We start from the raw sequence: 24,895 nt of genomic DNA, 5'->3' as shown, positions 1-24,895 counted from the left end.
AGACACGACTAAAACGATGTTGTGAAGCTTCCCGTCATTTCTGCGTTCAAATCGGTTCAAATGCAGCGCTGCCTTCCCGGAATGCTGTGCTGAAGCGTTGAAGTCGCTCAAAGTCACCCATAGGAATAAAGTGGAGCGCGGCGCGCCACAGAAGTGTTCTCGGACGACTGGATCTGCAGCTGAGAGTGTTTATGGGCGTGCATTTCTTCTCTCGCTCTAGTGACGCGCGCGCGCCCTACCGGGAGAAGAGCCCGTACGGCCCATACAAGGACCTTCCGCTCTATTAACGTCAAGCCGAGCCATACTCGAAAAAAACTCGCCGAAACTTGTAAGAAACCGGAAGGAATATTTTTAACACAGAAATACTCCATCAAACGTCCAACATTAGTTTTTGAAACTTTGTCTGTTTAGGATGGGAATCCAAGTCTTTAACAGGGTAAAAAGCTCAGTATCCATGAAACAGCATTTCACCGCCCCTTTAAGTTTTAATTGCAGTAAATGTTTTACAAATGTATTTTTTTTTTGCGAGCATTTATGTCCTCGTTCCAATCAATGCATTATTCGCCTGCAGCCACAGGTACCGCCGGTTCTTCTGAAACGGCCGTGATCCTGTCTGAATCCTATAAAACTTAAGCCCATTGGTGGAATAGCGATTAGTGCAACCGAAAACGCAACAGCCAGACATTTTGATGCTGGGAAACCGTTTTGATAAACTTTCGGAGTTGCTAACACGTTAGAACCACTAGGGAACAACACCACTTATGTTGCCAAACTGCGCGCGCAACTCTTTGATCACGTGGGCTGTAAAAGGGTCTATAGAACTGTATTTTGCGTGCGCGCGCCGAACTGGGCCGCGATTCACGTGGACAGTGTGAAGAACACTGAAAAAACACACTTTTCTTTTTGGAGACTAATAAAAAATATGGTAGCTTTTGTAGGCAATAACTGCACTTTTGGTTTTAAATTTTTTTTTTAATGTCAACCCTTTTCTTTCCCTATCAACGCTTGCTGCTGCATCCTTTGCGTCTGACTGCTCTCACTTTTTCAACTACGGGCTATGCCACGGATCAAACAGAAAATACGCGCTGGGTTAACGCGCGTTAATAAATTTAGTGCCGTTAAAATTAATTTACGTTGATGCGTTAACTTTGACAGCCCTAAAAAAAAAAAAAAAAAAAAAAATATATATATATATATATATATATATATATATATATATATATATATATATATATATATATATATATATATATATATATACAGGTCCTTCTCAAAAAATTAGCATATTGTGATAAAGTTCATTATTTTCCATAATGTAATGATAAAAATTTAACTTTCATATAATTTAGATTCATTGCATACCAACTGAAATATTTCAGGTCTTTTATAGTTTTAATACTGATGATTTTGGCATACAGCTCATGAAAACCCAAAATTCCTATCTCAAAAAATTAGCATATCATGTAAAGGTTTCTCTAAACGAGCTATTAACCTAATCATCTGAATCAACTAATTAACTCTAAACACCTGCAAAAGATTCCTGAGGCTTTTAAAAACTCCCGGCCTGGTTCATTACTCAAAACCGCAATCATGGGTAAGACTGCCGACCTGACTGCTGTCCAGAAGGCCATCATTGACACCCTCAAGCGAGAGGGGAAGACACAGAAAGACATTTCTGAACGAATAGGCTGTTCCCAGAGTGCTGTATCAAGGCACCTCAGTGGGAAGTCTGTGGGAAGGAAAAAGTGTGGCAAAAAACGCTGCTCAACGAGAAGAGGTGACTGGACCCTTCTGCAAAAGGATTACCGACTAAGTAATAAGTGCATAACTGAACATAATTATTTCAAGGTTGACTTTTTTTGTATAAAAACACGTTTCTTTTATTGTTCGGATGAAATATGCTAAATTTTTGAGAATTTTGGGTTTTCATGAGCTGTATGCCAAAATCATCGGTATTAAAACAATAAAAGACCTGAAATATTTCAGTTGGTGTGCAATGAATCTAAAATATATGAAAGTTTAATTTTTTATCATTACATTATGGAAAATAATGAACTTTATCACAATATGCATTTTTTTTTGGAGAAGGACATAGATCAGAGTATATATAAAACAGAGTTTGGTCCAAAAGGGTTGTCCCTATATTCTCTTAATGGTGTCGCACTGCACCGGGTGTATAATAGGGCCCTGAGAGTGTTTCACAGATAGTACAGCTGAAATAACCCAAACCCAGTTCAGTGACAGTGAACCAGAAAGAGAAGCATCTGCGAGTGAGCTCATGCTTTCGATGGTCTAAGATCATTTTCACTCTTAGGCCGAAATAGTTCATATGTCACGCGACCTGTGGTGAGAAGTAGAGTTTCTTGTTTGCATGACGTGGACTAAATAAATCCTGACATTTAGTACAATCTATATATTTTATTTAGAATAAATGCATTTGTCAAGAGATTTTAGGCATCTTTTTTTTAAGAGTGTGCATGTGTGGACGTGCTCTAATAGGCTACGTAAGAACTAATTGATGATTGAAACTGGAAATAAAGCTAAATAACTGAAAAAAAATAGAATTAATCCTGAGATGTCCATAATTTATAGCAAAAAAAAAATCTAGAATTAATTAAATCTCAAAATAATTCATTAAAATGTGTTTTTACTCCACCCCTAACCAACATGAAACAACAGATTTGTGACAATACGGTTTTATGAAACAGTCGTGGCTAGTTGATTTCTTCAACGATTCATTGTAATATAGTAGTTCAGCAGTGAGTTTGGTCGTTGTTCAGGAAATGCACCCCTGGTTGATTTTAGCTCTATCCTATTGCGTGCAGAGGGACTTTGAAAGACAACCGTTCCTCCCGCCCCCCTGCCAACAGTGTGTTCCCAGACCCAAATTCACCTTGATGTGGGTCTGGCTTAGTTCTGAGCTTCACAGATTGTAAGGGTGGATCGCCTACAGTGGTTCAGACTGCAGGGTTGCCGAACGACTAAAGAAACGTTATCAGCGTGATGGTAGAAAACTGTACATTTCTCATCTATAACCACCCACAGCATCTTATACCAACGACGGAAATAAGCGCAGTTACAATAGCAAAATATGTGGGAGAGCGTTGCTATAATGTGACTATATTGTATTGCAATAGGTAACACTTCAAAGTCAATACCAAATCAAAACTAGTTAGCAAATCATTTATAATTGAAATAATTTAATGACAAAATCTGGTTATGGTTACACTTAAAATAGTTACAAAATAGATGAACGAGATGAGAGAGAGAGAGAGAGAGAGAGAGAGAGAGAGAGAGAGAGAGAGAGAGAGAGAGAGAGAGAGAGAGAGAGAGAGAGAGAGAGAGAGAGAGAGAGAGAGAGAGAGAGAGAGAGAGAGAGAGCAAAGAGAGCTAGCCTGGATGTCAGCCGAACTTAGCTCCGCCCACAACATTTTTAGGTCGGGCGGTTCGGTCTGGCCTCGCTCCATAGAGGAGTAATTATCCCCGAACAGAAACTGTTCTGACCCATGAAATCATCAGGGCGGGCTTTAGACGATGACGGACAGATGATCAACAGTAGTGTAATCATCACGACATCAAAGGGGCTTGGGTTATATTTACTCGAATCCTAAATGGAGAGCTTGTTTGTATCTGCATTCACCTTCACAATTTCTCTCAAAAATTATGATCAAGTTGGGTAAGTACTCTGTGTATTATTCAATTCTAAGACACCGGCTAAGATCGTTTATTCCAGCGCGTGTGCAGACAGAGTTGCCAAGTTTTTACAACAAAACCCGCCAACTACTAGCCCTAAACAATAGCTTCTGGGGGGAGTTCTCCAGAAAAAAAATGGTGTTGGGGGGGGGGGGGGGGGGGGGGGGTAAAATGTGTTATTTTGGCAAGGTCGCCTGCTAAAATTCGCACTCATGGGTCTTATTATCACATAATAGTCACTTCAACCCACGGACATAGAAAACAATCCGCGGAAAAAACGCGGACTTGGCAACACAGTGCAGTTGAACTCTGCTGACATTTGACAATGCGTCGCTTCGTTGCTCTGATTGGTTAGGTCTATCCATTTGAGGTCTTTCCTGGTTCGGTTGAAACACGCCTCATAATCACAGCCCAATGGAGCATCAGACTCATATTCTGACTAGAGCTGAGCATGACCACGTCAGGCTAGAAGAGAGCAAAGAGAAGAGCCAAAGAGAAGGCCCCCAAGATCAGAGAGACCCCGAGCAACAGTTGCAATCTTCTTTTATCTATCCCTTGACCATGTGACTGAAACCATGAGACATTCAAACTGACCAATCAGACCAGACTTCCCCCACTGTACTACAGGTGTGGCACTATTTGGCCTACAGGCCCTCAACATCTCTTTGTCTTTAGGAATCCCAAACGGTCCCACTGATTAGAGAGAGGGGGTGGAAAACAGTAAAACAAATGTCTTTGTTCAATTTCAAATATCAACCACATGATCTCAGTTCCAGCTTAAAGGACCCAAAAACAAACCATATTCAGACCACATCATTTGAATGTGTCGGCCGCTTTAAGTGCTCAAACAAACAAGTGTGTGAAACCTTCAAACAACATTTAAAATGTTTAATATATCTGCAGAATATCAAAATAAACATTTAAAGAGATATAGCTCAAGTATAGTTTTACATCAAGACATTTCTCAAAATAAAATGTATCAGCTTTGCAAAAAATGAATAAATAAATCTGTATCTCATGAAGCTGAGACCAACTGGCTGAGAAGAGTCTCAGAAAAGAGAAGTTAGTTTTAGTTCTGAGAAAGTGGCTCAGTGGTTCATGCAGATTGTCTAGGTTGGTGGTTCGATCCCCGGTTCCACCGGACCAAGTGTCGAGGTGTCCATGAGTAAGACACCGAACCCCAGCTGCTCCTGACGGGCTGGATGGGCCTTACATGGCAGACACCGCCGTCAGTGTGTGAATGGGTGAATGTGAGGCAAGATGTAAAGCGTTTTGGATGGCCATGGGTCTGTTAAAAGCGCTATATAAATGCTGTTCATTTACCATAAACTGTGTCCATGACAATGAAATTAATGTGTCCTCTTGCAAAATTCGATGTAGTAATAATTTTTCAAGAGAATGAGAAGTGATAGAGAAGCTGATTGTGTGTTCGGTCACTGTTCTCAAGCTCTCTGAGCCTCTGATGGAGAGTTTATTTAAAGATACAGCATCATTCAACACTAACTCATATCAACACACACACACATCAGATTCATCTCAACTACTAGACAAGAGAAGAAACAGTATTACAGCAAAAACTAGCAGAAATAATACAATAAGCAGTGAGACTGTGGGATCATAGACTCTCCTTCACAACAATCATTCTTTTATCTTGTCTTCATCTGAATACAGTGAATTAAAAAGAGAAAACTAAACAGAAGATATGACAGAATATGATCAAATACTCACAGATGAGAGGCAGTGCACCGGAGCCCATACTGTCTCATCAATCGACTGTTTTCTGTGTGCTAAAACAGACACTTCCTGTGTTTGAAGAAGAGATGAGGGAGGAGGAGACACGAAGTTCTGATGATGATCGTTCTCACAGTTATTTTGACCGTACACACACACACACACACACACACACACACACACACACACACACACACACACACACACACACACACACACACACACACAGAAGACACGTGACGTCTAATGTGTGTCTAATGTAAGGCCCGGATAATGAAATATGCAGACTTTCTCATACATCATAAAGTCTGTATATATTTCTTTATCTGATATGTTTATAGTGTGTGAAACTGAGAGATGTCCTCACACTCAGTATTTTCTTAATATGACGCGGGTTATTGTGTGAACTCGTCAAAGGTGTTTCTGTTCTCCAGATCTGCCGTACGGCTCTCAGTATAACAGGCCTTGAGTCGATGATCTAAAGAAACAAAAGGTCAGAGTTCATTAAGTTTGGGTTAGGGTTAGTGTAATAAGGGAATACAAATGATAGGGCTGATGGAAAATAAGTCCTGTCCTTATAACAAGTTTAGTTAATGTGTGTGAGACACACACTGTTGAGAGCTCTCTGCAAAATCAAGTAGAATAAAGTGGATTCATTTGAGCTAGTTTGTTTAATAAAGTGTTTGAGGACTGATATATACTGAATATATATTTCTTTCTGATGAAAATCTTGTCATGAGTGTTTTTCATCATAATTCTTCACCTAGAAGACTTTACAGTGATTTGTCAACATTTAAAGCCCAGAGTGATTGTTCCTCTAGAAATATATTGTGGTATGATAGGCTTGAGTTTCTGAGTTAATGGTGGAGGATGGGCATTAATGGTGGCTGTATATTTAGGCCATTGGTGGATGTTCCTCATGTACGCGTCATTTCCTGAATGTGGTTTGGCTTCAGTTGTCGAGCCTGTGTCTGCGGTTCAGTTAGGCTGGGTTAATGCCAACCCAGTGGGTAAAAGTGTACCCTGACTACGTTGGTCCAAAGTGCAAAACGTAGAGGGGTTAATGCAGTATGGGCTGTATTTTATTTTTCTTTATCCTGGTTTTGGTGTGTTAGTTGATTTGCGTATGTATTTTTTCTGAGCTCTTGTTGGAGAGCTGCTTCAATGCCATTACCATTGATTTTTGTATTACAATTTTTTTCTTTTCTTTTTTTACATAAACAGAAACACGCTGACTTTTTGGACTTTAGCTTATTCAATGTGGACACATGATCACGTGAAATTCATCACGTGGTTTTTCAGTAAGGGCATTTAAACTGCACGTCGCGTTATTTAGATTATATATTCCCGTTATAATACTGGATCTGTAAAGGGCTGTGGAATTGCATAAAATGACTTTATCTTGCTGGAGTTTATAGTTGTTTCAGAACAATGTTGTACTCGCTATCGGGTGACGACAAGGCAAGGCGAGTTTATTTGTATAGCACATTTCATACACAATGGCAATTCTACAGAAGAGGATTTAACGAGTTTAATCTCGCATTATAATTACTTTAATCCCAAGATGCTTTTTTAATTTATTTTTTTTAGCTTGGCCCTAATCCTCTTTTGTACTATTCAAAGTGCTTTACGTATAAATGATTTAAATAGTGATAACATATCCATAATAAATAGGGGTGACCCCTAATAGTCGAAGATTCGATGCATCGATATGCAGGACCGGATTCGAACACTGATCTCATGGTCGAATCTTCGCGGGTGTTATGAAACGAGGATTATACCATTTTGGCAATATGGGTGTGCTCAATCTTAGTGTTATAAAGACGTGTTGCGGCGCTGAGCGATCGCCCCTTTAAGGGCACTGAGCTTCGCACCGGGCGCCGCGCTTTTAAAAAATTTGAACACATACACCGACGGCGGCATTCGACACATGTCCGCGGCGATAAATGTATATTTCCCTCAAATCGTGAATGTACTGATTTCACCCTGTGCTACACGATACACTCATCGTGCAGTGATTCAAAATTGAGCTCGCGCGGTGCATAATGTTCACGTCTGCCTGGTGTGAGATCCCTGAGACACAGCGCTGAGCTTCAGTCCGGTGTGAGATCCCTGAGACACAGCGCTGAGCTTCAGTCCGGTGTGAGATCCTGAGACACGGCGCTGAGCTTAAGTCCGGTGTGAGATCCTGAGACATGGCGCTGAGCTTCAGTCCGGTGTGAGATCCCTTAGACACAGCGCTGAGCTTCAGTCCGGTGTGAGATCCTGAGACACAGCGCTGAGCTTCAGTCCGGTGTGAGATCCTGAGACACGGCGCTGAGCTTAAGTCCGGTGTGAGATCCTGAGACATGGCGCTGAGCTTCAGTCCGGTGTGAGATTCCTGAGACACGGCGCTGAGCTTCAGTCCGGTGTGAGATCCCTGAGACACGGCGTTGAGCTTCAGTCCGGTGTGAGATCCTGAGACACGGCGCTGAGCTTCAGTCCGGTGTGAGATCCCTGAGACACGGCGCTGAGCTTCAGTCCGGTGTCCGACCCCCTTCAGGCACAATCGGCTTAAGAACGCACATATAAACGCACTCAAAGTGTTCTTTTCCTCTCTAGGCAGGTATTGTTTTAGATTTATTTATCAAAATGTTCTGTTATATATGTGTGATGTTCTGTGTTTCGATCGCGGCCTTTAAATGTTATAAGAGAACGGTTCATTTACGAATGTGTATAGTTTTGATCACTTTATTAAAAGTGGTGGCTGTGTGCCGTGTGTAAAGTAAAATAAAAATAGTCTTAGCCTCCTGCTGACTAGTGTCCTGCCCTTCCCAACCCGTTTATACCGTTTATTTTTTCCGGTCTATGGTTTACACACACACAGATGATTCGACTATCGGTCGACTATAGAGAGATTCGAAAATTCTGATTTGAATGTGTAAATCCTTAGTCGGGGACATCCCTAATAATAAATAAGAATAACCAACACAGTCTCACTCCCTACTCGTTAAATGTCTGACGCATTGTCAAGGGACCCTGGCGTCACTTTGAAGCTCAATGGGTATACCTTTGGCGTTATTTTTCAACGTGCAGGATAGACGTCTATAGAACTCAACAGTGTAGAAATTTGACGTCTTGGGTCAGCACACCGCAACCCGTTGTCTGCCTTATGGGTCAACAGTAGCCTGACAAGCCGGACCCACATCAAGATGTTTGGTCTGGAAACTCACCATTGACAGCTGAATCTGAGGGGCGGATAAACGGTTGTCTTTCAAACTCCCTCTGCACGCGATCGGATAGCGCTACATTCAACCAGAGCTAGTTGAAGGATTAAACATTCGCTGTATCCGGTCGGCAAAACTCAGAGCACATCTTCCCTTCTTAAGAATGACTTCAGTGCCGTTCTTTGTTCTTTTCTCAGAGTAAAGCTTAACTCCAAGTCTACCAGAGTCGCGGTCACAGCTGATTCGAAGGACCGCCGTTCGCCAGTTTCTGTGTTTACTAGAAGCACGCAAACGCAACTCGGCCGTCATTATGTTAAGCCCCGCCCACCGACTCTGTACAAGATGTGATTGGCCTGACCAGAGTTTAGTGTTTACAGCTCAGAAGTGTATTGAGAGTTGCTAGATGACACTCGCGGCAAATTAGATTTGCTGCCGCTAGGGTGCGTCTAGATTTCTAGGCTAGGTCGACAGTAGTACAGTACAACCCAGTACAAAAGGTGAGTTTGATAAAAGCAACGCTCAACTGCAGGTTAAAGGGCATTAAAAGGTGAGTTTAACAACACTCCAAGGCGCGTGCAAGTAAGCAGTTTAAGCGTTTCTTGATCATGAACACATCAAATTTCAAATATTGGCGCCCGTTACGTGAGATTTCATAGTGAAATTGCATTGGCTCTCGTAGGTCTTGTTACCAATTGCGTCATTACGTCAGCATTGATTGTAAAATGTCATTGGCTCTCGTGTGTCTTGTGACTGATCGTGTCATGCTCAGGAGTCTTTTGAATTATTTGAATGAGATATGAATGAGTTCGTTCACGGGGCAGCGTGATCATCATTTCAGCGATTAAAACATCAAGATCAACTCTGTTCTTCACATGAAGACATACTTCATGTACAATCAATAAAAATAAAAAGGAATAGGCTACAAAAAAATATTTATGCCAGGGCGAGTCAAATGTTGGCCCCCAGATCATTTTAATCTGGCACTCCAACTGGTTTTTGATGTTTAAAAACCCTCGAAATCTGATATCAAAGTGCCCTCTATATAAAGGTTTGGCACGTTCATCTGTGGTGAGTTTAACAACGCACATGATGTACAACCGCATTCAGCGGTGAGTTTAATAACACTCAACTGCAGGTAAAACCGCATTAAAAGGTGAGTTTGATCAAAGCAACGCTCAACTGCAGGTTAAAGGGCATTAAAAGGTGAGTTTAACTACACTCCAAGGCGCGTGCAAGTAAGCAGTTTAAGCGTTTCTTATCGCAGGTACAACACTGCTTCATTTATAGCATGCTGGATAACGTATTTTTATCAGAGGTTTGTTGATTATAATAAATATATATAATTTGCTATGATTGAGTACAATTAATCTTCTTTTGATTATTATTATTTTTATTTATTATTAAATCCTCTAAATTAATAACGCTGATGTCACCATATGGGCGATCCCAAGGGTTATTGCGATTTTCTACTCGGTAAGTAGAAGGGTTCATTAATATCAGGGCCGGCCCGTGGCATAGGCGGAATAGGCAAATGCTAGGGGCGCCACTCGTCCATAGGGGCGCCAAAATGAGTGATTTTTTTCCGGTTTTATTACTGCTACTTTTTATTAATATTAATTCGAAATACTACTTTTAAAAAACCTTAAACAAATCCCCAGACTCTTCCCAGACCACCGCATCAATCTCCTCCTGCCCAGCGAGTGCTTTAGTGTGTCCGACATTGAACGCGCGATCAGTTTAACGTTGGGAATTTGTTGTTGCGTCGCGTCGCCTCTCGCACATCTAACAGACAGGATTGTGCTTGTTTGCTCGCGCTAGTGAAAGTTGGAAAGTTGCCGAATTATTTTGGACGGATGGCCAATGTGTCAAAAAGACCGAAGCCCTCTGATACAGGAATAGAAAGGAAAAAGGGGATAAAGACAGAGGTAAAGTGATGAAATAAATGAACAGTTTATCTAAATGCATTATCTAAATATGGATGTTTGCTGAATAATTCCAGTTATTTTTTTATCTTAAACTTTATGTAAGCAACTGTTCTGGGTGATTAGAATCTGTAAAAAAAAAAAAAAAAAAGTTGTCAATTGTTTATAAACATTTTTTTTTTAATAGCCTAATGTTTTTACTCAGTTGTGCAATTATAAGGGGATATATGGCGTTTAAAAAAAAAACAAATCTGAAATTAGTAATGATATTTATATACAGGTTTATCTAAAATAGCTAAAAAAAATTAAATAAAATGCAGACTAAATATTAAAATTTCTTAAAGTTTAATTCATGGTGAAAACATGAGCATGCATAGTTTAGTGGAGGAAATACGTATACACACATTTTTGTATATATATGTGTGTGTGTGTGTGTGTGTGTGTGTGTGTGTGTGTGTACTTGTTTATATTGTGGGGACACGGGCAGAAATCATGTTGATGGATGCGGTTATTAACGTTACTGTAGTGAAGCAGAGCAGGACCGAGTGTTGTGGAGCTGAGCACGGCCGCTGGAGCGATTGTTACACAAACACACGGCTCGCGAAGACCGGGACTTTAATTATGACGGGACGGGACACAGTCGCCGGGCGTGCACACTTCCGCTTTTTCCGGTCAGGTAAAGCAGCTATTTTTATCATATCAGATACATTTATGGGGCCATGGGCTTCAGCCATCCATCCACTCTCTTCCCTGAACTGAAATGAAGTAGAGGACTGTACTTTCCACACGATTGACATCAGGTTCAAGTACGCCCACAAGCCGTGCGAGTTATTCGTGTATGGCAGGTTGGCTGGTGGTTATGTTGCCCTTATACCGCCTCCCATGGCCGAGACTGGTATTACGACACCTGTCGGGCCGGGGCTAGTAATGCTACTGCTAATTAAGGTTGATATCTCTGCAGCGCTATAACGTGACATTTTTTTAATGACCGCCCTTATTTCTTCTCATTCTTTTGATGCGTATAGGTCATTTTTTGGAGATTTTTACCTCCTTTTTTACACATGGCACCTTTAAAATTTTGAGTGTATTGAAATAAAAAAAAATTAGTTGATACAATGAAGGAAATTGCTTTAATAAATAGAAGCTCAAAATATTATTGTATCTGAACCACATAAAAAAATTATAAATCATGAAAATAGCACAATTTGGCATGTTTCACTGCATCTTCACAAATAAAACACACAATTACCCAATATCTTTTAATAGAAAAAGATATCTTTAGATCGTTTAATAAATCTTTAGATATCACAATTACCCAATATCTTTTAATAGAAAGTACAATTCCTGAAGAAATTGTGAGTGGTGCTTGCCGTGGCAAAACTCGGGGCCCGGTTATGGAAAATAAGCCAGCCCCATGTCTGTATGATGTTGTGGAGTTGAGATATGGCTTATTCATGTGTTTGTACGGTTGCCAGGGTAGTGTAAATGGTTGCTATGGAGTGGCTTGGCACCATCCCATAATGATAACCCAAAGCTCCTTGCCAGTATGAATGATATAAACCAACCCCCACGTCTGTATGATTTTCTGATGCAGAGATCTAAATGGTTGCTATGGTACTCTGTTTGGTTGCTATGGAGTGGCTTGGCACCATCCCATAATGATTCCCCAAAATCCCATTGCAAGTATGAATGATATATACCAACCCCCGTGTCTCTATGATGTACTAATGCAGAGATATAGGTCTTGCTAAACAGCTGCTAGGGTACTCTGTTTGGTTGCTATGGAGTGGCCTGGCACCATCCCATAATGATTCCCCAAAATCCCCTTGCCAGTATGAATGATATAAACCAACTCCCGTGTCTCTATGATGTTCAGATGTGAAGATATACACTGTGGATTTGGGTTGTTAGGGTGCTCGATAATGGTTGCTAAGGAGTGGCTAGGAAGTGTTGAAGGTGATTTGTGATTGGCTGTTGATGCCCTGAGTCAATCAAACCCACCCCCATGTTTCTATGACACTCCTATCCAGAGATATAACTTTGATCTTTTTCAATGGAAGTCAATGGGATCGGTTGTTAGGAAGCTCTAAACGGTTGCTAGGGCGTGGCTTAATAACATCATCATGATCCTGAGATAGTGATTGGTTGTCTGAGTAGATTGGGCCCACCCGCTTGTCTCTGTGAGTCTGTGAAGCAGAGCTATGCTCAATACAAAATCCCTATGGGATTTACCATTGAATGAGAAACGCATGCGTTGCATGCGTTTCATGGGACGACCCTCCCCATGTTAAGTCAATGGGCCTTTTTTGCAATTTTTGGGGAGCTCTAGCACCCCAGGGGTACAACTTACACCCCTTTGAGATGTGTGTGCTGAGAGATCCTATCAGCCCCTTCAAATTTCGTGTAATATATGTGTGTGTTTGAGATCCTCGCTCGGAGCTACGAGGGGTCAAAGTTTCGCCCCATCAATCGTCTATGGCACTTTCGGGGTACGTTTGCACCCCTGGGGCGCACACCGTACCCCCGATCCCTTAGCAGAGATATAGCACACCATTCCCGTATAGGCCGCCGACTTTGGCTATTTAGTGGTTGGGTGTTATTTACGATTTATCGTAAGATTTATTAAAATCTTTTAATAATATTTTAATAAAGGTTGTTGAATCTCAAAAAATGTTCATTGTATTAAAGGTGCACTATGTAGTATTTTTGCAGTAAAATATCCAAAAACCACTAGGCCAGTGTTATATATTGTGTTCAGTTGAGTACTAACAATATCCCAAATGTTTCCAACTATTTGTAAATTGTGAGAAAATTGCTATTTTAACTCAGGAGCTGGGACGTGTCAGCATAGCGTTTGAGCGAGTCGTCTGTATATCGCGTCCAGTATAACAATTGACTGGACGATTTGTATAGCAATCGCTCCAGCGGCCGTGCTCAGCTCCACAACACTCGGTCCTGCTCTGCTTCACACTACAGTAACGTTAATAACAGCATCCATCGGCTGTGAGGTGAAGACCACATGTCCCGAGATACTGCGCTCAGACTTGGCCATCAAACTACGCCTTTTTTTTAGAATAGGCGCCCTCCAGTGGACGGAAATTTGCATAGTGCACCTTTAACTCAAATTTTTAATTTCAGTGAACTCAAAATTTTAAGGTAACCAGGTAACTTTTTTCTAAATATTTTTTTACAGTGTAGCTTCCAAAATACGTAAATTAGAAAATATATAATAATGACACTTATGGAAAATGATCGATTATGTCATAAGTTGGGTTGTGTTTGTTGACGTTGTCTAAAGTGCACTGTAGAAAGTGTGTGTGTGTGTGTGTGTGTGTGTGTGTGTGTGTGTGTGTGTGTGTGTGTATGTGTGTGTGTGTGTGTGTATGTGTGTGTGTGTGTGTGTCTGCGTGCAACACATTCTTACACCCAACTCGTCACATATGGACGCTTGACCCGGACCCCTTGTCGTCACTTTTCAACGAGCTGGGCGTACCTTTATCGTAAATTTTCGATGTGCAGGGTAGTCTGATAGACTTCTATAGAACTCTGAAGCGTGGTCAAGTGCCTTCCGCGTCACAATTAAGATGCAAAAGGTACCCCAAGGCGTCATGTTTTTCGAAGCGCTGGGTCCTCCATTAATTTCAGTGAGAAACCTTTGGCGGCATACACAGACGCACTGGGTATTGGGAATGTTATCGTCATGGTGAAATTGTATTAGTTTATGATTTTGCCATTATGACATGTTGGAGTGTATTTTTCAATTTAATCAGCAAGCATAATTTTATTTACATTTATCTTATGTACGCTATTTAGACATGTTTAACATGTAACCCAACCCCACCCCATCCCTAAACCTACCCATTTGTGTGAACATGATATAAAACACAGGATATAACATACGTCTGCATCCACGAGTTATTCAAAAAGTTAAATAATCCAAGTTTTCCGAGGCCAAACGATTGATTTGTATGAAGAAAATCTCCAAAAGCGATCAGCATCTCCATCCGCCGAAGATCATGAACACATCAAATTTCAAATATTGGCGCCCGTTACGTGAGATTTCATAGTGAAATGTCATTGGCTCTCGTGTGTCTTGTGACTGATCGTGTCATGCTCAGGAGTCTTTTGAATTATTTGAATGAGATATGAATGAGTTTGTTCACGGGGCAGCGGGATCATCATTTCAGCGATTAAAACATCAAGATCAACTCTGTTCTTCACATGAAGACATCGTATGACTTCAGAAGACTTGGAATGCAACATGAGTTAATACTTTTATACAGTTTTGGTCAGTTTATGCAATAAATACTTGTGACTGTACATTTATTTGCCTGGTATGTGTTTTATATTGTTAAGATATGGGTAGTTTTAGGGTAGGAGTTGGGTTAGTTTCTCCAAAATATAAAAGTAGCCTTTAAATATTAATAAAATCATGTCTGCTTTTACAAACACAAATAATTAAATGCGTCTGTGTATGACGCCAAAGGTTTCTCATTTTAATGAATGGAGCACCCAGTGCGTCGAAAACTGACGATAAAGGTACGCCCAGTTCGTTGAAAAGTGACGACAAGGGGTCCAGGTCAAGCGTCCATATGTGACGAGTTGGGTGTGTGTGTGTGTGTGTGCGTGCGAGTGCGAGCGAGCGAGCGAGCGTGTGTGTGTGTGTGTGTGTGTGAGTGATGTAGATTTCAAAATGTCTCAAAAGAAGTTGAAGCCTTGCCCCTCATGCCAAGCACCTAACCAGGTGAGGGGAAGTTGAATAGAGCATTATGTCCATAATTCAAATGTGTGTTTTTAATGTTCTACATTTCTCATTATCAGCTCAATTGGACACTAAAGTATGCTCTTACTAAATGACGCTGTATGATTCTGTACTGTGTTACAAAACAGTGGTAATGTAAGGCGTCTGGTTGATATAAATTTTGATCGATTGTTTTGCACCAAACGCCATAAGGCAACATTGATTAGAGTAGCCTGTCTACATCTGCCACTTTCACTGTATGAGTATAATAATAATAATCCTGTGTCAGTCTAGAGATGCATATTCTGAATTGCATTGTTCTTCGTGTGTTCCTCTTTTTCCTGTAAACAGCCAAATTAAACTGTATCTTGATTGTTCTTTTCTGTTACTGTGGATCTGATGATCTCACTTTGGTATACTTTTACCAACACAGGTGAGTCGCAAAACCTGCCGCTCGTTTCGCAGCCATCTCCCAGCGGCCAAAAAAAAAAAAAACCCTGGACAGGAAGTGGGGGAAAAGGGTCCTTAAAAATAGAAATGCAGGAAGAGTGTGGACTCTGCCCATATTGCAGTAAGCAGAAATACTCATATTTCATTAAACAATATGATTTGTTTCACTTTCATTAATATTGTGTGATAGGACAAGGGCCTCATTTTACAAAAATAAGTTTAATCTGTCAGTGAATGAATTTGAGGAAGTCATAGATGGCATTGGTGTAACATATTATTTTAATTAATTTGTAATTTTATTGATATGCATGGAATAGAATACGCACGTGAATGCCATCAGTCTTTATTCAAGAACCGCTATAAAGCCAAAACAATCTGTTACTTAAATTATCCATTTATCACTGTAGCGTTTGGATCAGGGGGATAGGTGGCCAAAGAGGGAGTCAGACAAAATTAATTTTTGTTATCATATTTTGTTTTGTTGTGTCCAGTCAATATAATTATTTTTGAAGGGTGTCAGGACTTTTAGTGTTCCCTTTAGAAACCCAGATTTCTAACTACTAGACCACCAGCATCCAGCACAACATTACATGAATATTGGTTGTTTAAAGCAGGGGTTCTCAAACTGTTTGTGCCAAGGACCCTTTGTGTGGGAGAACAATGTCCAAGGACCTCCTCATAATAAAAACATTTAGCATATGCTTGCTACCGTTTGCACTTTGATGACATTTCTATTCTCTGAAGTTGTGTCCGTCCGGGTTCACTATTCCGTGTTTTCTGGCTGGTGTGTACTAACTTGGTCTTTAGTCAACTTTGGATTTTGAATCACTTAATGATGTTGACTGACTCAAACATTTATCCAGCTATCTTAAATCAAATAAGCAAAGCTAAGCAGCCGGAAGAACGGTTCATCATGACCTGAGTGAAGTGATTCAAGAGATAAACAGATTGACTTGATTAGTCATAATCACAAAAAAAGTTAAATGTCAATGTTTTAATTTATCAGTGCATTTATAATCAAGATTTTATATCTAGATTCTAGATCATTACGTTGTCATTGATGAGAATTTCATAACGATAAAGCACAACTTATTCAAAGCAAATCCACTTTGAGAACCACTGGTATAGAGGACAGAGTTCACACTTACATCAGTTAAGAAGAGTAAAGATTATGTGCACTGGGCTGTGTCCCAATTCTATTTTTCGCCAAGAAGGATAAGGTCTCTGGAAAGTGAGCGGCCGATGTGGTGACACATCTGCCACCCACTGAGGATAACCTAAACATTGTGGCCACCATGAGAAAGGCCTACAATTATGTATTGATCAAAGAAGGTAGGAGTTGTGTAATTTAAGTCATGACAGTTTTTAATGTTTTTTTTTTTTATGATGGGGAAATATTGAAAATTAACATACACATACAATATTGTAGGGAACTCCACGACGACAATGCCAGAGCACCAGACCGAGCCCCAGCCTCAGGGCCAGCTAGATAGTTCAATAAGAGTTTCAAAAACTAAATAAAAAATATATAATATATAATATAGACCCTGTGTCTATAGGGGTGGGCCGGGGTTGGTGGCGATGTAAGTATCTGATATTTGCTGCGGGCGAGGGCTTCGATTCTCTCTCTCTTTTTTTGACCATACATGTGTTTGCATCCCTGAACTCTACACATCTCAACATATAAATAGGAAAATGTTGGCGTTATTCTGTCACTTTTTGAGCAGTCTGCTAGCTGGAGCCATTTATCTTCAGTCTTTGTGCTAAGCTAGGCTAGTGGTGTGTGTGTCAGAGAGAGTTATGGCACACACGGAGATGAGAATGGTGTGTATGGACCAAGAGGCAACCTCCCGCGGTCTCTCTTGAAGCCTATACAGAAATAATTTAAACTGCAATTCCTCGACTGGCTCCAGAAGGAGCAGAATCTCATTGAGCCCCATGTTAAAATGCCCAACTTTACAGCAGGAAAAAAAAAAAAAAACATGTTTACAGCCTGGTACAAGCTGTGGTTTTGGCCTATAAGGCTAATTTTGCCCTTCATGACAACTGTGAGGAGGTGATTTTTATTTTTATAACTCATCCGTTTACATTATAAAATGCTCCGCCCACATCCCACTTCTTTGCCCATTTTCTGTCATCCGGGCGTGACTCGTGATGACGCGTTGCCAAGATAGCAACGCCCAGCTCGCCCCTACTTTACTGTTCAGAACGGCTTATCGTAATCCTATGGGTTACGTCACGGACACGATACGTCCATATTTTTTTTTACAGTCTATGGTATGGACCAAGCGGCAACCTCCCGCAGTTTCTATTGAATCCAATACGGAAGTAACTTAAACTGTAATTCCTCGACTGGCCACTAGAGACAGGCTCCAGAAGGAGCAGAATCTCATTGAGCCCGATGTTAAAATGCCCAAATTTACAGCAGAAAAAAAACATGTTTACAACCTGGTACATTTGTGGTTTTGGCCTATATGGCCAATTTAGCTCTTCATGAGAACTGTGAGGTGGTGAATTTTTTTCATAGCTAACTTATTCATTTACATTATATAAAGCCTTAAAGTTCTGCATAATTAAGGGTGTGGTCACTTTGATTGACAGGTAGCCATTTATCCGCTGTCTGTTAGTCATCGCATCACCTAAGCTCCGCCCACATCCCGCCTCTTTACCCATTTTCTGTTATCTGGCGTGACGCGTGATGATGCCAGCTCGTCTTCAGTCTTTGTGCTAAGCTAGGCTAGCGGTGTGTGTGTCAGAGAGAGTTATGGCACACACGGAGATGAGAATGGTGTGTATGGACCAAGAGGCAACCTCCTGCGGTCTCTCTTGAAGCCTATACCTATAATGTAAACTGCAATTCCTCGACTGGCTCCAGAAGGAGCAGAATCTCATTGAGCCTCATGTTAAAATGCCCAACTTTACAGCAGGAAACAAAAACATGTTTACAGCCTGGTACAAACTGTGGTTTTGGGCCTATACGGCTAATTTTGCCCTTCATGACAACTGTGAGGAGGTGATTTTTTTCATAGCTAACTTATTCATTTACATTATATACACTGTAAAAAAAAAAATTTTTTGAAAAAAAGTTACCTGGTTGCCTTAAAATTTTGAGTCCATTGAAATTGAAATTTTGAGTTAATACAATGAAATTTTTTTGAGATTTGACAACCTTTATTAAAATAGTATTAAAAGATTTTTTAAGCATATTGGGTAATTGTGTGTGTTTTATTTCTGATGACGCAGTGAATCATGCCAAATAGTGCTATTTTCATGCTTTATCACATTTTTATGTGATTCAGATACAAAAATATTTTGAGTTTCTATTTATTAAACAAATTTCCTTCATTGTATCAACTCAAATTTTTAATTTCAATAAACTCAAAATTTTAAGGCAACCAGGTTACTTACTTTTTTAAGTTAAACCAACAAAAAACAACCAACATTTTTTACAGTGTAAAGCCTTAAAGTTCTGCATAATTAAGGGTGTGGTCACTTTGATTGACACTTTGATTGACAGGTAGCCCACATCCCGCCTCTTTGCCCATTTTCTGTTATCCGGCGTGACGTGGGATGATGCCAGCTCGTCTCTACTTTGCGCTTCAAAACTGCTCTTCAGAATATGGGTAATGTCACGGACACTACGTCCATATTTTTTTTTTTACAGTAGATAAGTATGGACTTATCTAGCTCTGGGGGATACGGTGAATAAGCTTAAGTCCCAAAAATGTGTGTGTTCCTTTCAATTCCTTCAAACTTTTGTTTGATTCTCCGCTCCTCTTTTCAAATCAGTTTAGATTATTTTGTGTATAGTTTGAATCTTCTTTTGGTTGCGGTTTTGTAAATCTCTTGTATTGATTCAGTGTGTTTTCTTACGTATTGTAATTGAGTGCATTAATGTGAGTTTTCATTTATTTAATTTATTTGTAGTTGTCAGTTTACCTGATTTATTTTTTTCCTTTCTTTAGTGTGCCAATTTCAGTCTGAATTTTGGAATCTATTTATTGTTTATGTATTTTAATTTTATATCTATTATAATTTTAATTAGTTAACCTTGTGAAAATTGTATTGATTTAGGCTAAGTTTCATTTATGTAATATTTAGAGTTAAAAGTATTTTTCTGGAGTTTGATTTATATTTATTTTGCTGAATTCATCTGGGTCACACCCCGAGCCCTGGACACAATATGAAGAAACTAGACTTCTTAATATAATTCAGCGTCACTTCTCTTTTAACACTCAAACCATCAGAGACTCAATATGTACAGATGAGCGTGAATATGCTGTCATTGTCTATAACGTGATTTTGATTGTGGTTGGATGGACTGGTTATTGTTCAAATATTTTGACTGTAACGTCACAGAGCATTTTCAGTAATTCGAGGATGAGATCTGCGCATGTGTGTGAGTGTGTGTCTGAAAGTGATGTAAAAGGTGAGCAGGAGAAAGAGAGAAACACACTGATGTTCTACTCTTCTTCCTTTTATTTCCCCTTTTCTATCTGTGACCTCCGTGTCAGGGTTTTGTCTCAGCAATCTACTAGAAAAATATGAGCCAGAAGCAGAATGACAAGTGACCCAGGAACAGAAGATATCATGTCCTTTTTCTTCTTATGAAACCCGTGGACTCGATGTCCTGACAGGCTGGAGCTGAGCTTGTGCAAACTCCACAAACACAATAATTTACCATAATGAAGATACATTGAAAAACGAAAACTACCAAAAACACACAAACTCTGAATACAGCTAAAAAGTGTTTTTTCTTTTTTTTTTTTTTTTTTTTTTTACAGTCAAAGATTGGCCACTTCTTTGAAGAGTTGTGCTCTTTATTATGGCGTTCATATACAGGTGTAGTTTTCTTTTGTGCAGTTTTGAAGCACATGAACATTAACACGTGTGTGTGTGTGTGTGTGTGTGTGTGTGTGTGTGTGTGTGTGTGTGTGTGTGTGTGTGACTCATATTAGCTCCACAGATGATCTGTCATTCTTCAGAAGCTGGAATCATAATTCAATGATCGTTTGTATGAGAGCGTGTTACATCCCATCTTGACATAGTTGCCAGGGTCGCGGTTTTCCCGCACAATTGGGCTATTTTGAAAAAGGAGTTGCGGGAAAAATTACGCTGGTTGCGGTTTATTGGGCTACATTTAAAATGTACCGCGGCCGCAAAAAAAAAAAAAAAAAAAAAAAAACCTTTTAAATGGAACCGTTAATATTAGTGGGTATTGATCCCCAGCCCCAGGAATGATTACTTGGCAACAACCTGCTGCGCGCGTTGCTGCACGTGAGATGTGAGAAGCACGTCAATTATGCCTTTGAAACCTCATCACGTCACGTTATGAATAGATGTGGTTGTGGGATTTTCTGTTCTGTTGTCCGTGAATGAGGAAGCAGTGCACCATTATAACATGTCAGGTAAATGGGGAAAATATGGAAAGAAATATCGCAAAGAATGGGAGACAGAGAAAGGATTAAAGGAATTTATTCGAAGTGTTCCAAATGATGATACAAAAGCGTTCTGCAAATATTGCAAATGTGAAATCAGAGCTCACCACGGTTATCTGTTAACTCATGCTGCAACTGAAAAACATAAAAAAAAGTGCAGCTCCTTTCTCAAATGCCAGAACATTATTTGAGACAGGCAGTTCATTTCTAAGAACTAATGTTGCTGTGAAAGAGGCAGAGTTGAAGCTGGCTGCCCACGTGGCTTGTCACTCAAGCACTTCAACTGTTGATCATTTAGGAAGTGTGGTGGAAGAAATTTCTAAGAAAGGGATTAGTTTACATTGAACGAAATGCACAGCACTAATTAATTCAGTGATTGGACCAGTAGTACATGAAGACCTTCTGGAGGATATAGGAAGTGGACCATACTCTCTTGTTGATGAGAGCACTGATGTCACAACCAAAAAACAACTGTGCATTGTCATGAGATACTACAGCAAGAAGCTCTCACCAATCATTAGCACTTTTGCAGGAATGATCAATATAGTAGCTGGTGATTCACTGACCATAGCAAATGCACTGTTCAAATTCCTGGATGACAACAAATTGTCCATACTAAATTGCATTGGTCTTGCAACTGATGGCTGTAACACAATGTGTGGGCAACATAACTCAGTGCTACAGAAATTCCGTGATCGCAATCCTCATATTGTCTACATAAAGTGTGTGTGCCACTCTCTTCAGCTCTGTGCATCAAAAGCTGTCAGTGTCCTCCCCAGAAATGTCGAGTACATGGTTTCTCAGACCTACAGTTAGTTTTCAAATGCCACCCAGCGTCTCCAAAAGTATTCTGAACTATACAAAACCATAAATGTAGGTGAAAGCCCGCTGAGGATTCTGCCGCTGTCTGACACTAGGTGGCTCGCTATTAGTGAGTGCATCAACCGGATCCTTTCACAGTATGTGGAGCTTAAGTTGCATTTTCAGTTGACAAAAGACAGTGAGAGGAGCTATGCTGCAGAACTGCTGTACCAAATGTACAGTGACAGCATTAACCTGATATACCTAAAATTCCTCCAACCAATTGTGTCAGAGTTAAACAGGCTTAATAAAATCTTTCAACTTGACAAACCCGATCCTGCAAAACTTCTAACTGAACTTCTAACATTTTACCGGTCCCTGCTTGAGCGCATAGGTTTGCCGAAGACATTCCAGAGCTGGCAAGACATCATGGAGTTTAACCTTTCTGATGAGAATATTTTGCCGCTTGATGCTGTAGACTTTGGGGTGCAGTTCCGTCTTGCTTTGTTTGAAGCCACTGGAATAAGTGACCTTGCTGAACAGGACATGAAACGCAAGAGCAGGATCTACATGCTAGAGTTAGGAAATTAGGAAGAGACTTCCAGATAACATTAAACAGTTAGAGGCTCTCACATTCCTGTCACAGAGTCATGCTCTGTCATCAAGTAAGCCAAGGATTGATGATCTTCCCTTTTTCCACCTCTTCAAGGGAGATGTAGGAAAAGCAGAGCAACAATGGAGAGTAATTCACACTATGGAATGGAAAAATGCAGAAGATGGCAAAACAGAGGACTTCTGGGTAGAAGTTTCTGCATACACAGATACTGCAGGGGATAGAAACTTTGAAGATCTTGGCAATTTTGCATTGAGTCTTCTTGCTTTACCATTCAGCAATGCAGCAGTTGAGCGTTCATTTTCCCAAATGTCACTGATAAAGAACAAGCTAAGAAACAGGCTAGAGCAGAATTCTTTGGTAAATATAATGAGGATTCGAGCTTACATGCAAAGTAGAAACATATGCTGCCATGAATTTAAACCATCACCACGGATGCTTTCCCTCTTCACTGCTGAAATCTATTCAGCAGCACCTGAGAAGAGTGGAGAAGAGAGCACACATGTCTAAAAGGAAACAGCCCTGTTGAGATTGTATATAGTTCTGTTCAACATTGTAATCAAAATGAGTTTGCACAGTTAGGCCATCTAAGAAGAAAAGGTTCTGAAGAGTTCTGAAAAAAGAGAAGACAAAAACAAAGGGACAAGTGTTCAAGTTCACCCAGTAAGCATATTGGTAATAAAATTGATAAAAGCAAGTGTATGTTAATTTAGCTTAACAGTGTGTTGATTTTTATGCGGATGCTTATGTGTAAACAGAAGAAACAGCAGATATGGAGAGAAGAGCATCAGAGAGAAGTGCTGAGAAGAGAAAAAGTAAGTACAAGTTAGTACTTCTGACTAGGGAGATGAAATGTTTTTGTTTGACCTTTATTGTATGACATTGTGTAAAAAAATAAAACTTATTAATAATTTGGGTAATACAATAGGCCAAAATCTTAAACAAACACACACACACACACACACACACACACACACTCACACACACACACACACACACACACACACACACACACACACACACACACACATATAGTTTATTTTTTGGTCTTTTGTGGAAATCCAGTCTTTGTCTAATCCGATTGGACACTGGAAAATTGGGCTAGTTTTCATTCCATTTGGGCGGGTTTTGAGTTGTCATTGGGCTGGAAATATTTCTGGGACCTGGCAACCCTGCATCTTGACGTTTTCTGAACTATAGTCTAAACTATAAAACGATAGAAAGCATGTAGTAGATTATGTGCAACAGGTTTATTATTTAAAGGCTTATTTGTAGCGTATATCAAATATAGGCTAATACAGTCGCTTCACCAATAATTCTGTCACTCGCCCTATTGTTCGAATCCTATAGCTTTCTGCCTGAATAAACATATCAAACATAATGGCCAGTTGTCATGACTGTGTTGTGGATTCGCATGTGCAGTGATGAAAGGACATTATGACCTGTGCTGTCTCTTGCTTTATGATGAGCAATAATTTCCATGGTTTCTATTCACATGGTTCAATATATGAGATGAATGACGAATCAGGAGACAAAATCCTTTATTCCAGTTAACATGATTATATCATGATGTACATTAACAATGTTACGGAGTTAAAACATGGATACTCTGCTGGCCGGACATGAGAGTCACAGACAGACTCGAGACTCCGGATGATGTTTGTGTGCTTCAAGCTGCCCAAATCAACAGCTGTATGAAAGCCTCCTCACACCCTCACTGATGCTGCTTTCACTAAAGTCTCTTTCAGACTGTTTGCTGGACACACAGAGGACGGGTTTAGGATTTTATTAACGTTTTCATTCAAATTATCCATCGGGTTTACACGTAGAGTTTCGCCGTGGCTGATGCTCGCCTTGGATTTGACCTGACGAAGGCAAAAGTAACATTTCCTCTCCGCGTATTTGAGTCTCTGATGAAAGGCCAGAACCTCTGCTTGGTGTTCACTTTGATTCGACTATGACAAACTATTTTACCGCTTGCTTCAGTTTTTTCTTAAATGGACGAGAAGAAAACGCAAGCGTGAGGAGCTCGTGGACGCGCACAGACCACTCCACATAGGCTTATAGCCAAAGACTAATTTACAGCCCCAGTCCCTGGTTAGGCTTTTAAAACAAGAAGAAAACACACACACACACGCACACACACATACACACACACGAAAAGATATCTGATATGATAAAGGTGAAAAACCAAGAAACACTAATACACGCTAATCAATTAAACAGTTATTCGTTTATACAGAACATTTGATACAAAAAAAAAAAAAACATGTATGATTACCCCCCCCCCCCCCAGGTTT

At 40.1% G+C, this 24,895-nt stretch overlaps 1 protein-coding gene across 1 annotated transcript in view; it reads right to left on the bottom strand.

The window, feature by feature from the left end:
* LOC137079517 (Fc receptor-like protein 5) overlaps positions 1-24,895 on the bottom strand; it is a 256,219-nt gene that overhangs the window by 134,958 nt on the left and 96,366 nt on the right. The gene's annotated exons all lie outside the window — the stretch shown is intronic.

Source organism: Pseudorasbora parva, chromosome 1 (genome assembly GCF_024679245.1).
Source record: "Pseudorasbora parva isolate DD20220531a chromosome 1, ASM2467924v1, whole genome shotgun sequence".
In the NCBI taxonomy this organism is placed as follows: domain Eukaryota; kingdom Metazoa; phylum Chordata; class Actinopteri; order Cypriniformes; family Gobionidae; genus Pseudorasbora; species Pseudorasbora parva.
The sequence above is the reverse complement of the archived record's forward strand: the minus strand, read 5'-3'. Positions and strand labels throughout refer to the sequence as shown.